At 43.1% G+C, this 13,473-nt stretch overlaps 1 protein-coding gene across 1 annotated transcript in view; it reads left to right on the plus strand.

Moving 5' to 3' along the window:
- Positions 1–682: 682 nt before the first annotated feature.
- Positions 683–13,473, plus strand: part of LOC137094796 (ras-associating and dilute domain-containing protein-like) — a 152,172-nt gene continuing 139,381 nt past the window's right edge. The window contains exon 1 of the mRNA XM_067460553.1: positions 683–837. The gene's annotated coding sequence lies outside the window, so the exon portion shown is untranslated. The remainder of the gene's footprint in view (positions 838–13,473) is intronic.

The raw sequence follows: 13,473 nt of genomic DNA on the forward strand, positions 1-13,473 counted from the left end.
GCTTCTCCTGCATGGCAAAAAGGGGCTGGACTGGATGGCTCATTTGGTCTCTTCCAACTTTATTATTATTATTATTATTATTATTATTATTATTATTGGATAGCCATCTGTAAGGGGTGCTTTGATTGTGCTTCTCCTGCCTGGCAGAAACTCTATTATTATTATTATTATTATTATTATTATTATTATTATTATTGGATGGCCATCTGTTGGGGATGCTTTGATTGTGCTTCTCCTGCCTGGCAGAAAGGGGCTGGACTGGATGACCCATGTGGTCTCTTCCAACTCTATTATTATTATTATTATTATTATTATTATTATTATTTTATCATTATTAAATATGACTGGATGGCCATCTGTTGGGGATGCTTTGATTGTGCTTCTCCTGCCTGGCAGAAAGGGGCTGGACTGGATGGCCCATGTGATCTCTTCCAACTCTATTATTAATTATTATTATTATTATTATTATTATTATTATTATTATTATTATTTATGATTGGATGGCCATCTGTAAGGGGTGCTTTGATTGTGCTTCTGCAAGGGGGCTGGACTGGATGGCCCATGCAGTGTCTTCCAACTCAACTCTTCTAGGATTCCAAGCCTGTTTTCCGTGGGAGGTGCAGTACCTCCGCGCGGCCACGCGATGTCGCTGCCGAGTGGGCGCTCTCCCGCCTCCGCTCCGGGTCAAGCTCCCCCGACCGAAGCAGAAGGAGCGGATCGAGAGAGCGGGTGCAGAGAGGAAAGAAGGGATCCTGTGTCTCTCCGGAGGATCTCTCTTGCAGAAGAGCCTTAAGGCAGGACTATGTTGCAAGGGGAGGAGAGCAGAGCCCGGCCAAGGTGAGTGGGGGACGGAGGCTTCCTTGGGCAATCCGGATTGGCGTTGGATCGGGACCCAAAGTGATCTCTCCCACGCAGAAGGGACCACTCGGGTGCTTCCTTCTCTCTGGCACCGAGTGGACCTCTTCGGAGCCAGAAACTGGTGCTTCCACCATAGGATTCTCTTTGCGTATCAAGTCGCAAAGGGTCTGGCTCCACACCGGGGCAGTTTGGCCCACGCGTGACGCCTCCACGCGCAGAAAAAAATCGGGTGGGGTTGACATTTTTTCTCCCACCGAGATGACCTTTCAGGTGAGTGTCTCCTGACCTGGCAGGAGATCTCCACCAGGCCTTGAAATGACCATCCTTGTTCCAAGGTCCTTCACAGGGAAATCCTTCCTGATTCTTTCCTCCCACGAAGGACCAGTTTCCACAATTGGCAGAAGTTTCTCCCTGCCTTCTTCTGATTTCCCTTATCTTTGAGGAGGGGTCCCATACAGACGTTTTCCACTGTGGAATTAGATGCAGGTGAAACGTCAGGAGAGAATGCTTCTCGAACTTGGCCAGACAGGCTGGAAAACTCACAACCCAACTTCAGCCTGCCTTAGATGCAGGCAAAACGTCAGGAGAGAATGCTTCTGGAACTTGGCCAGACAGGCCAACTTCAGCCTGCCACAGATGCGGGTAAAATGTCAGGAGAGAATGCTTCTTGAACTTGGCCAGGCAGGCTGGAAAACTCACAACAACCCAACTTCAGCCTGCCACAGATGCGGGCGAAACGTCAGGAGAGAATGCTTCTCGAACTTGGCCAGACAGGCCAGAAAACTCACAGCAACCCAATTTAGCCTGCCTTAGATGCAGGCGAAATGTCAGGAGAGAATGCTTCTTGAACTTGGCCAGACAGGTCGGAAAACTCACAAAAACCCAACTTCAGGCTGCCACAGATGCAGGCGAAACGTCAGGAGAGAATGCTTCTCGAACTTGGCCAGACAGGTCGGAAAACTCACAAAAACCCAACTTCAGGCTGCCACAGATGCGGGCGAAATGTCAGGAGAGAATGCTTCTCAAACTTGGCCATACAGGCCAGAAAACTCACAACAACCCAACTTCAGCCTGCCACAGATGCGGGTGAAATGTCAGGAGAGAATGCTTCTGGAACTTGGCCAGACAAGCCGGAAAACTCACAACAACCCAACTTCAACCCGCCTTAGATGCAGGTGAAACATCAGGAGAGAATGCTTCTGGAACTTGGCCAGACAGGCCAGAAAACTCACAACAATCCAACTTCAGCCTGCCTTAGATGCAGGCAAAACGTCAGGAGAGACTGTTTCTGGAACTTGGCCAGACAGGCCGGAAAACTCACAACAACCCAACTTCAGGCAACTTGTTCTGGTGGGACTCTTGTTTTTTGGGGGTCTCTTGAAGACCCCTAGTGTATTTTTCCATCACACCAATGGTTTAGCGACTCATGCTCCAATCTTCTGATGAGCACCAACGTCTTCTCCAAACACAACACCGTATTTACGTAGTACACCTTGTACGTGGAATGAATAGGCCAACCAGGGGAATCCGCTGAACCATTTGGGTTGCAATCTTTTCATTTGGTCGTGGGGTTCTGTGTGGGAAGTTTGGCCCAATTCTATCATTGGTGAGGCTCAGAATGCTCTCTGATTGTAGGTGAACTATAAATCCCAGCAACTACAACTCCAAAGTGTCAAGGTCTATTTCCCCAAAACTCCACCAGTGTTCACATTTGGGCATATTGAGTATTCATACCAAGTTTGGTCCAGATACATCATTGTTTGAGTCTACAGTGCTCTCTGGATTTAGGTGAACTACAACTCCAAAACATAAGGTCAATGCCCAACAAACACAGTATTGTCGAAGGCTTTCAAGGCTTTCAAAGCCCACCAAAGCCTTCCAGAGTTTTCTGTTGGTCTTGGGAGCTCTGTGTGGGGTTTGGTTCAATTCAATTGTAGATGGAGTTCAGAATGCTCTTTGTTTGTAGGTGAACTATAAATCCCAGCAACTGCAACTCCCAATTGTCAAGGTCTACTTTCCCCAAACTCCACCAGTGTTCACACTTGGGCATATCTTCCAGTGTTTTCTGTTGGTCTTGGGAACTCTGTGCACCAAGTTTGGTTCATTTCCATCGTTGGTCGAGTTTGGAATGTTCTTTGATTGGAGGTGAACTATAAATCCCAGCAACTACAACTCCCAAGTGTCAAGTTCTATTTCCCCCAAACTCCACCAGTGTCCACATTTGGGCATATTGAGTATCTGTGCCAGGTTTGGTCCCGATCTATCATTGTTTGGGTCCACAGTGCTCTTTGGATGTAGGTGAACTACAACTCCCAAACTCAAGGTCAATGCCCACCAAAGCCTTCCAGTGTTTTCTGTTGGTCTTGGGAGCTCTGTGTGGCAAGTTTGGTTCAATTCCATTGTCGGTGGAGTACAGAATGTTCTTTGATTGGAGGCAAACTATAAATCCCAGCAACTGCAACTCCGAAATGTCAAGGTCTATTTCCCCCAAACTCTACCAGTGTTCACATTTGGGCTTATTGAGTATTCATACCAAGTTTGGTCCAGATACATCATTGTTTGAGTCCACAGTGCTCTCTGGATGTAGGTAAACTACAACTCCCAAACTGAAGGTCAGTGCCCACCAAAGCCTTCTCATGATTAATTGAACGGATACTTTTGCTGAAGTTTATAGCAACAGGACATTTGTGTATTTACATTGTACTTCTAGATATCTGTGTAGTTAGAGAGTCTGGCTTGAAAGTGTCACGTCCTGGAAAGTTGTTGTTCTACTCCAGAAACGTTGTGTTTGTGGCTGCCACGCAGTATATTGAATTGGCTGGGACTCTTATGATGAGATATTCATTGAAAAGCTAGAGCAAAATGTGCTGCAGGATGTTTTGGAGCACATGTGTCGTGTTGCGAAGCGATGGGCACATGGTTTGTTTTGCTGGTACGTTGCTTTTGCTTTGTGGGTGTTGCTCTGTTCGCGTTTGCAGAGGAAATCACATGGGAGTCGCTTCTGGTTGTGTCTCTGATCTATAAGAAGCACTGCCTGAATATCAAGCAAAAAGTGAGTGCTAGAAACAATATCATACGAAAGCTGACTGGCACAACCTGGGGATCACAACCAGACACAGTGAAGACATCTGCCCTCGCGCTTTGCTACTTTGTTGCTGAGTACGCATGCCCGGCGCGGAAGACATCTCAATGGAGCATTGCAGCACACCCACATACCTGGGAGTTATTCTGGAGTGTGATGTTCAAGCTAGAAACAATATCATACGAAAGCTGACTGGCACAGCCTGGGGATCACAACCAGACACAGTGAAGACATCTGCCCTTGCGTTATGCTACTCTGCTGCTGAGTATGCATGCCCAGTTTGGAAGATATCTCGCTGGAGCATTGCAGCATACCCACATACCTGGGAGTTACTCTGGACTGTGATGTTCAAGCACTGCTTGAACATCAAGCAAAAAGTGGGTGCTAGAAATAACATTATATGAAAGCTGACTGGCACAGCCTGGGGATCACAATCAGACACAGTGAAGGCATTTGCCCTTGCGCTATGCTACTCTGCTGCTGGATATGCATGCCCAGTATGGAACACATCTCACCATGTCAAAACAATGGATGTGGCTCTTAATGAGACCTGCCATATTATCATAGGATGTCTGCGCCCTACGCCACTGGAAAAATTATACTGTTTAGCCAGTATTGCACCACCTGACATCTGCTGGGAAGTAGCAACCAATAGTGAAAGGACCAAGGCAGTGACATCTCCGGCCCATCCCCTGTTTAGGTATCAGCCAGCACGCCAATGCCTTAAATCAAGAAATAGTTTTCTAAGATGTACAGAGATACTTTCAGGAACACTTCAGCAAGCAAGAGTCCAAAAGTGGCAGGCTCAAACCCAGAACCTCAATCAATGGCTGGTACCAAATGAAAGACTCCCCCCTGGGCACACAGAAAACTGGGCAACTTGGAAGGTGCATCATGACTATTTAGCATCTGTCTATATCTATCTATCTATCTATCTATCCTATCTATCTCTCATCAATCAATCAATCATGTAATCATGTCTATCTATCTGTGTCTATCTATCAGTCAATCAATCATGTCTATCTATCATCTATCTATCTCTCATCTCTGTCTAACATCTGTCTGTCTCTATCTATCATGGCTATTGTGTCTATCGTATCTATCGTATCTATCGTATCTATCTATCTATCTATCTATCATGTCTATCTATCATCAATCTATCAGTCATGTCTATCTATCATCTATCTATCTCTCATCTCTGTCTAACATCTGTCTAACTATCATGTCTATCTATCTGTCTATCTATCTATCATGTCTATCTATCATCAATCAATCAGTCATGTCTATCTACCTGTGTATCAATCAATCAATCAATCAATCATGTGTATCTATCATCTATTTATCTATCATCAATTAATCAATCAATCAATCAATCAATCATGTCTATCTATCTGTGTATCAATCAATCAATCAATCAATCAATCATGTCTATCTATCTATAATGTCTATCTATCTATCTATCATCTATCAATCTATCTATCTATCTCTTATCTCTGTCTAACATCTGTCTGTCTCTATCTATCATGGCTATTGTCTATCTCTATCTATCTATCTATATCTATCTATCTATCTATCTATCTATCTATCTATCGTGTCTATCTCTCTAATATCTATCTATCTAACTATCTATCTATCTAGCATTTATCTCTATCTGTCTTTCTGTCTGTCTATGTCTGTCTGTCATCTAGTTATCTATCTATTTATCATGTCTATCTATCATCTAGATAGATGAAAGAATCAATACAGTTTGACACCACTTTGATGATGATGGTGATTGCAACTTTACTTGCTGTGGCTCAGTGCTCTGAAATCCTGGAAGTTGTAGCTTGCTAAGAGATTACACTCTTAGTGGAGAAGACTCAAGAACTTGTGAAACTACAACTCCCATCACCCCACTGTAGAATGACTGTGGCTTCATATCACTATAATAATAACGTATTATTATTATTATTATTATTATTATTATTATTATTGACATTTGATTCCACTTTTAACGGCCACAGCTGCCTCCTACAGAATCCTGGGATATGTAGTTTGATGATGCACAAGAATGCTAGTACTCTAAAGACCATTCCTGAACTGCAAAACCCAGGCATGAAGTCATGGAAGTCAAAGCACAACAACAACAAAAACAACAACAACAACAACAGCAGTTCATAACCTCTTCCTGACCTATTTTGGGGAGCATCCTTAGCAATGCCACCCAACCTGCCCTGCACCCCTAAGCTAATGTCCTTCCCTGAGATGTATTGGAAGACACAGTCCTAGCCCAAGTGTCTCTTCTTGTGCCTCAGGCAACAGAATGTCTTGGGACGGCTGCAAATACCAGTTTGGCTTTCGTAGAGTCAGCGTCCTTACGATTCTTCCGTCCAACGTAATATATATAATTGAGAAACATAGGATTATGGTACAGGGCAGTAATAATTGCCTGTGGTAGTAAAAATCTGGCACACTGGTTTGAATACTGAATTATAGTTTTGAAGAACAGAATTCAAATCCCTGCTTGGACACGGAAAGCGATGAGGTGCTCCCCAGGAAGCCACACTCTCTCAGCCTCAGGTGAAGGTGAGCTCAAACGGCATCGATTCCAGTCCTTAAAGAGCCAATTCCCCTGAGAGTGTAAGAGAGGGAAATGGTGACAAGAGCACAGGAGATGTTTTTCACACCCAACATAAGTGCAACCAAAGGTTTTTGGGTTTTTTTAAACAGACTAAGCAAGTTGAGGCTTGTCTGGTTGCCCTTAGTGATTATGGCTTTGGATAGTGGTGGGTTGAACTACATTTGGCCATCCAGCAGTCTTCCTTTAAATATCTGCCTGCCTGCTTGCCTACCTGCCTATCTAATTATCTATCTATCTATCTATCATCTATCTATCTATCTATCTATGTATCACGTCTATCTATTTATCTATTATATCTATCTACCTATTATATCCATCCATCTATCTGTTTATCTAACTATTATGTCTATCTATCTATCTATCTATCTATCTATCTATCTAATATCTACCTATCATCTGTCTGTCTATTATATCTATCTATTTGCCTATCTATCTATCTATCTATCTATCTAATATCTATCTATTTGCCTATCTATCTATCTATCTTATATCTATCTATTCTATCTATCTATCTATCTGTTATAACTATCTATATGTCTATCTATCGACTATCTATCTATTAATTAATTATATCTATCTATATGTCTATCTATCATCTATCTATCATCTATCTATCTATCTATCTATCTATTATATCTATCTATATGTCTATCTATCATCTATCTATCTATCTAATATCTATCTATTTGCCTATCTATCTATCTATCTTATATCTATCTATTCTATCTATCTATCTATCTGTTATAACTATCTATATGTCTATCTATCTACTCTCTATCTATTAATTATATCTATCTATATGTCTGTCTATCTATCATCTATCTATCTATCATCTATCTGTCTGTCTGTCTGTCTGTCTATCTATTTAGCATCTGTTTGTCTGTCCCTATCTATCATATCTATTGTATCTATCTAGCATCTGTCTGTCTATCTCTATCTATCGATCGATCTACCTATCTATCTATCTATCTATCTATCTATCGTGTATCGTTGTCTATCTAATGATCTATCTATCTGTCCGTCTAGTTTCTTTCTGTCTCTCTGCCCGTCTGTTCATTCGTCATTCTATCATCTATCTTGTCTATCCTTATCTATCTATCATCTGTCTATCTAGCATCTGTCTGTCTGTCTCTCCATCTGTCTCTCTATCTGTCCATCCATCCATTATATCTATCTGTCTGTCTGTCTGTCTGTCTCTCCGTCCGTCCATCCATTATATCTGTCTGTCTGTCTGTCTATGTATCTATCTATGTATCCATCCATCCATCCATCCATCCATCCATCCATCCATCCATTATATCTATCTGTCTGTCTGCCTATTTATGTATCTATCTATCTATGTATCCATCCATCCATCCATTATATCTGTCTGTCTGCCTATCTCTATCTATCTATCTATCTATCTATCTATCTATCTATCTATCATCTATCTATCTATCTATCTATCTATCTATCTATCTATCTATCTATGTATCTATGTATCTATGTATGTATCCATCCATCCTATCTATCTATCTATCTATCTATCTATCTATCTATCTGGCATCTGTATGTTTGTCTGTCTGTCCCTATCTATCATATCTATCATCTATCTAGCACAGTGGTTCTCAACCGGTGGGTCCCCAGATGTTTTTGGCCTTCAACTCCTGGAAACCCTAACAGCTGGTAAACTGGCTGGGATTTCTGGGAGTTGTAGGCCAAAAACATCTGGGGACCCCAGGTTGAGAACCACTGACCTAGCATGTCTGTCTGTCTGTCTTTATCTAATCTATTTATCATATATGACATTATCTATCTATCATTCAGATTTTATTGGACTAAAATTTCATCTACACTGTAGTATTAACACAGTTTGACATCACTTTAATTGTCATGGCTCAATACTATGGAATCCTGAGACCTTTGCAACTCAGCCAAATAGTGCTGGAACCTCTCCAAACTACAAATCCCAGGATTCCATAGCATTGAATTTAAATGGTGGTAAGCTACATCACGCACCCTGCTTCCCAGGAGATCAGTTGTCCAGCCCTGGGGCGAAAACCATCTCCTGTCTGGCATATTCCTCGTACCCCAACGCCCATCATGTAAACCTTTGAGGAATGGTTGGTGTTTCGTTGCTCTGTTTCCCAGACTCTGCGTGATCCGCTAATTGCTGCAAAGACATTATTGCTATAATAAAACCATCATTAGGCAGCCCGTGGAGACGCTGGTGCTGGGGAAGAAGTGCAACGCAGGGAAATGCCACACACCGGTTGTTTGTTTTGCTTGGCTGTCTTTTGGGATCCAAACTGCAGAGCTGGGCCGGAGGAGCATTTAACGTTCCCAAACAATGGCTGTCTATCATATCTATCTATTTATCATCTATCTATCTATCTATCTATCTATCTATCTATCTATCTATCTATCTATCTATCTATCTATCTATCTAGTACCTCTCATGACTATCACTATTTATCTATTTATCATTCAGATGTTATTGAACAAAGTGTGCATCTACACTGTGGAATTAATGCAGTTTGGCAACACACCATGGTTCAATGCTACGTATTCCTGGGATTTATAGTTTGCAAGGCACCCTTACTGTTTGGCAATCTGTCTTTCATGTCCATCATTATCTATCTATTTATCATTCAGATGTTATTGGACAAAGAGTGCGTCTACATTGTAGAATTAAGACAGTTTGGCAACACAACATGGTTCAATGCTATGTAATCCTGGGATTTATAGTTTGTAAGGCACTAGCACTGTTTGGCAATCTATCTTTCATGTCTGTCATTATCTATCTATTTATCATTCAGATGTTATTGGACAAGGAGTGCATTTATACTGTGGAATTAATGCAGTTTGGCAACACACCATGGTTCAATGCTGTGTAATCCTGGGATTTATAGTTTGCAAGGCACTAGCATTGTTTGGCAATCTGTCTTTCATGTCTGTCATTATCTATCTATTTATCATTCAGATGTTATTGGACAAAGAGTGCATCTACATTGTAGAATTAATGCACACCATGGTTCAATGCGATATAATCCTGGGATTTATAGTTTGCAAGGCACCAGCACTGTTTGGGAGCGAATTCTGAAGAAAAGAGGCTGGTAAACCAACGGTGTGTCTATATTGCAGAATTAATGCGGTTTGGCATCACTTGAACTGCCACAGTTCAATGCTATGGAATCCTGGGATTTATAGTTTGCAAGGCACCAGCACTGTTTGGCAGCAAAGGCTGAAGAAAAGAGGTTGGTGTCGATACTGCAGAATTAATGCAGTTTGGCATCACTTGAACTGCCACAGTTCAGTGCTATGGAATCCTGGGATTTATAGTTTGCAAGGCACCAGCACTGTTTGACAAAGAAGGCTGCAGGAAAGAGGTTGGTGTCTATACTGCAGAATTAATGCAGTTTGGCATCACTTGAGCTGCCATGGTTCAATGCTATGGAATCCTGTGATTTATAGTTTGCAAGGCACCAGCACTGTTTGGCAGTGAAGGCTGAAGAAAAGAGGTTGGTGTCGATACTGCAGAATTAATGCAGTTTGGCATCACTTGAACTGCCACGGTTCAATGCTATGGAATCCTGGAATTTATAGTTTGCAAGGCACCAGCACTGTTTGACAGCGAAGGCTGAAGAAAAGAGGTTGGTGTCTATACTGCAGAATTAATGCAGTTTGGCATCACTTGAACTGCCATGGTTCAATGCTATGGAATCCTGAGATTTATAGTTTGCAAGGCACCAGCACTGTTTGGCAAAGAAGGTTGAAGAAAAGAGGTTGGCAAACCAACAGTATGTCTATACTGCAGAATTAATGCAGTTTGGCATCACTTGAAATGCCATGGTTCTATGCTATGGAATCCTGGGATTTATAGTTTTCAAGGCACCGGCACTGCTTGACAAAGAAGGCTGAAGAAAAGAGGTTGGTGTCTATACTGCAGAATTAATGCAGTTTGGCATCACTTGAGCTGCCACAGTTCAGTGCTATGGAATCCTGGGATTTATAGTTTGCAAGGCACCAGCACTGTTTGGCAGTGAAGGCTGCAGAAAAGAGGTTGGTAAATCAACAGTGTGTCTATATTGCAGAATTAATGCAGTTTGGCATTAATTCTGCCATGTTTCAATGTTTTGGAATCCTGGGAGCTGTAGTTTTACAAAGTACTTTGCCTTCTCTGCCCAAAAGTGTTGGTGCCTCACCAAGCTATGGGTCCCAGGGCTTCATAATGTCTATGGCAATTGAAATGGTGTAAAACTGCATTAATTCTACAGTGTGGACAGCCCAGATCTCCTTCCAATATTCAGAGTAGCAGAGGCTGAACTGGTTGTTGATGATTCCTCTTCTAATGTCCTCGCTGTTGCATTAACTCCTCGTTTAATGCGTTCGGCGCCTAGTGCTCGGCTGGCAGTTAAACAGGAGCCACCCGTGGAAATGAGCCCAAGACATTTCCATTGCGAAAAGCGGCCCGTGAATTACAACATGCATCGCTTGGCTTTCCATTTGTGCCACCCAACGCTCGAAATTGTGCCAGTCGGCAGGGAGGCTAATCAACGTCGGTCTCGCTGCAGCAGAGACCTTCCCATCCTGTAATTTGCCACGTGTTTTCCAGTCGACATGACTGGGATGGCAGCGGAGAGAGAGAGCCAAGAAGGAAAGCCTGCAATGGGTCATTTTGCACCTAAAATTTCAGTCTTTGTTGGCTGACACAGTGAATACATCCCAGAAGTGCTTCTGCACTATAGAATTTTTAATTGCACAAAATGCATAAGGTTGCGGAGGAACTGCAACTCTCATCATTCCAGGTTAACCCTGAAAAACCTCATCAGTACTTCAACTTTGTTATGTTGGGCAAGTTTGCTGTAGAACTGTGTTTCTCATCCTGTGGACCCCCAGATGCTTTGGCCTTCCACTCCCAGAAATCCTAACAGCCAGGATTTCTGGGAATTGTAGACCCACAGGTTGAGAACCACTGGTCTCGAGGCATCATTGGTGGAGTTCAGTGTGCCCTGTGGCTGCAGCGTAAACTACAACTCCCACTTTGGTGAGTCAGTCCATTCAAACCTCTCCAGTAGGTTGAGTTAGTCATGAGGGTTCTGTGTGCCAAGTTTGGTCCAGGTCCATCATGGGTGGAGTTTAGAGTTCTCTTAGACTGCAGGTGAACTATACATCCCAGGACCTACAACTCCAATAAATTATAGTGAATTCTCCCCAAACCTCTCTTGTATATTCAGTTGCTGATCAGTTCCTCTGTTTGCTGTGTGCCATAGAAAAGGATAGGAAAGGTTAAGGGAGAGGCAGTGGGTGGGGCCATGCAAATTCCACACCAATGGAGAGAGTAAGAAACACTGGGATGCCTATGGTGGAGGAAAAACAGAAAATCCAGGATGAAATGTTCCCTGTATGAAAGCCTCCACTTGGGTGTTGGTGGAGGTCATTGGCAGGACTCTTGGACATGTTCATGGCGCTCACTGTTTATTTATTTATCGTGTCAGGAGCGAACCAAACAGTGGTTTGCATTAAAAGGAAACCAAAAACAACAAAGTTTGCAAACTTGGCATTCTATTGAATGTCCTTTGACTTGGAGTGCCTCTAGTGTTGCTTCAAGTAAGTCCTCCATTGTGCATGTGGAAGGGCTCAGGTTGCATTGCAGCAGGTGGTCTGTGGTTTGCTCTTCTCCACACTCGAATGTCAAGGATTCCACTTTGTAGCCCCATTTCTGAAGGCTGGCTCTGCATCTCGTGGTGCCCGAGCGCAGTCTGTTCAGTGCCTTCCAAGTCGCCCAGTTTTCTGTGTGCCCAGGGGGGAGTCTCTCATTTGTTATCAGACATTGATTGAGGTGCTGGGTTTGAGCCTGCCACTTTTGGACTCTCGCTTGCTGAGGTGTTCCAGCGAGTGTCTCTGTAGATCATTGAAAACTATGTCTAGATTTAAGTCGTTGACGTGCTGGCTGATACCCAAATGGGGTGAGCTGGAGATGTCTCTGCCTTGGTCCTTAAGGTTGGCTCTGCATCTCATGGTGCCAGAGCACAGTCTGTTCAGAGCCTTCCATGTCTGTGTTCCCAGGAGAGAGTCTCTCATTTGGTATCAGCCATGGATTGAGGTTCTGGGTTTGAGCCTGCCACTTTTGGACTCTTGCTTGCTGAAGTGTTCCTGCAAGTGTCTCTGTAGATCTTAGAAAACTATTTCTTGATTTAAGGCATTGGCGTGCTGACTGATATCCAAACAGGGGATAAGCCAGAGATGTCACAGCCTTGGTCCTTTCACTATTGGTTGCTACTCCCTGATGGATGTCAGGCGGTGTGATACTGGCTAAAGTGTAATTTCTCCAGTGGTGTAGGGCGCAGACACCCCGTGATAATGCGGCATGTCTCATAAAGAGCCACATCCACTGTTTTAGCGTGCTGAGATGTGTTCCACACTGGGTATGCATTCTCAGCAGCAGAGTAGCAAAGCAAAAGGGCCGATGTCTTCACTGTGTCTGGTTGTGATCCCCGAGTTGTGCCAGTCAACTTTCGTATGATATTATTTCTGACACCCACTTTTTGCTTGATATTCAGGCAGTGCTTCTTATAGATCAGGGAAGCAACCAGAAGTGACTCCCATGTGATTTCTTTTGTGAGCAACACCCACAAAGCAAAAGCAACGTACCAGCAAAACAAACCATGTGCACATCGCTTCACAACACGATACTTGTGCTCCAAAACATCCTGCAGCACATTTTGTTTCTAGCGCCCAATATCATTCGGAAGCTGACTGGTACAACCTGGGGATCACGACCAGATACAACCTGCAACCTTTGGTGTCTCCTGAGTAGTGGGAGTTATTGCTGTTTGAGGAGGCAGGAGCTTGTCTGTGTAAGTGGAAATCCCAAACAAACACAACAATATTTTCACTTTTATTATGTGTATAGATAATGATGATGATTAGG

Source organism: Anolis sagrei, chromosome X, assembly GCF_037176765.1.
Source record: "Anolis sagrei isolate rAnoSag1 chromosome X, rAnoSag1.mat, whole genome shotgun sequence".
In the NCBI taxonomy this organism is placed as follows: Eukaryota; Metazoa; Chordata; class Lepidosauria; order Squamata; family Dactyloidae; genus Anolis; species Anolis sagrei.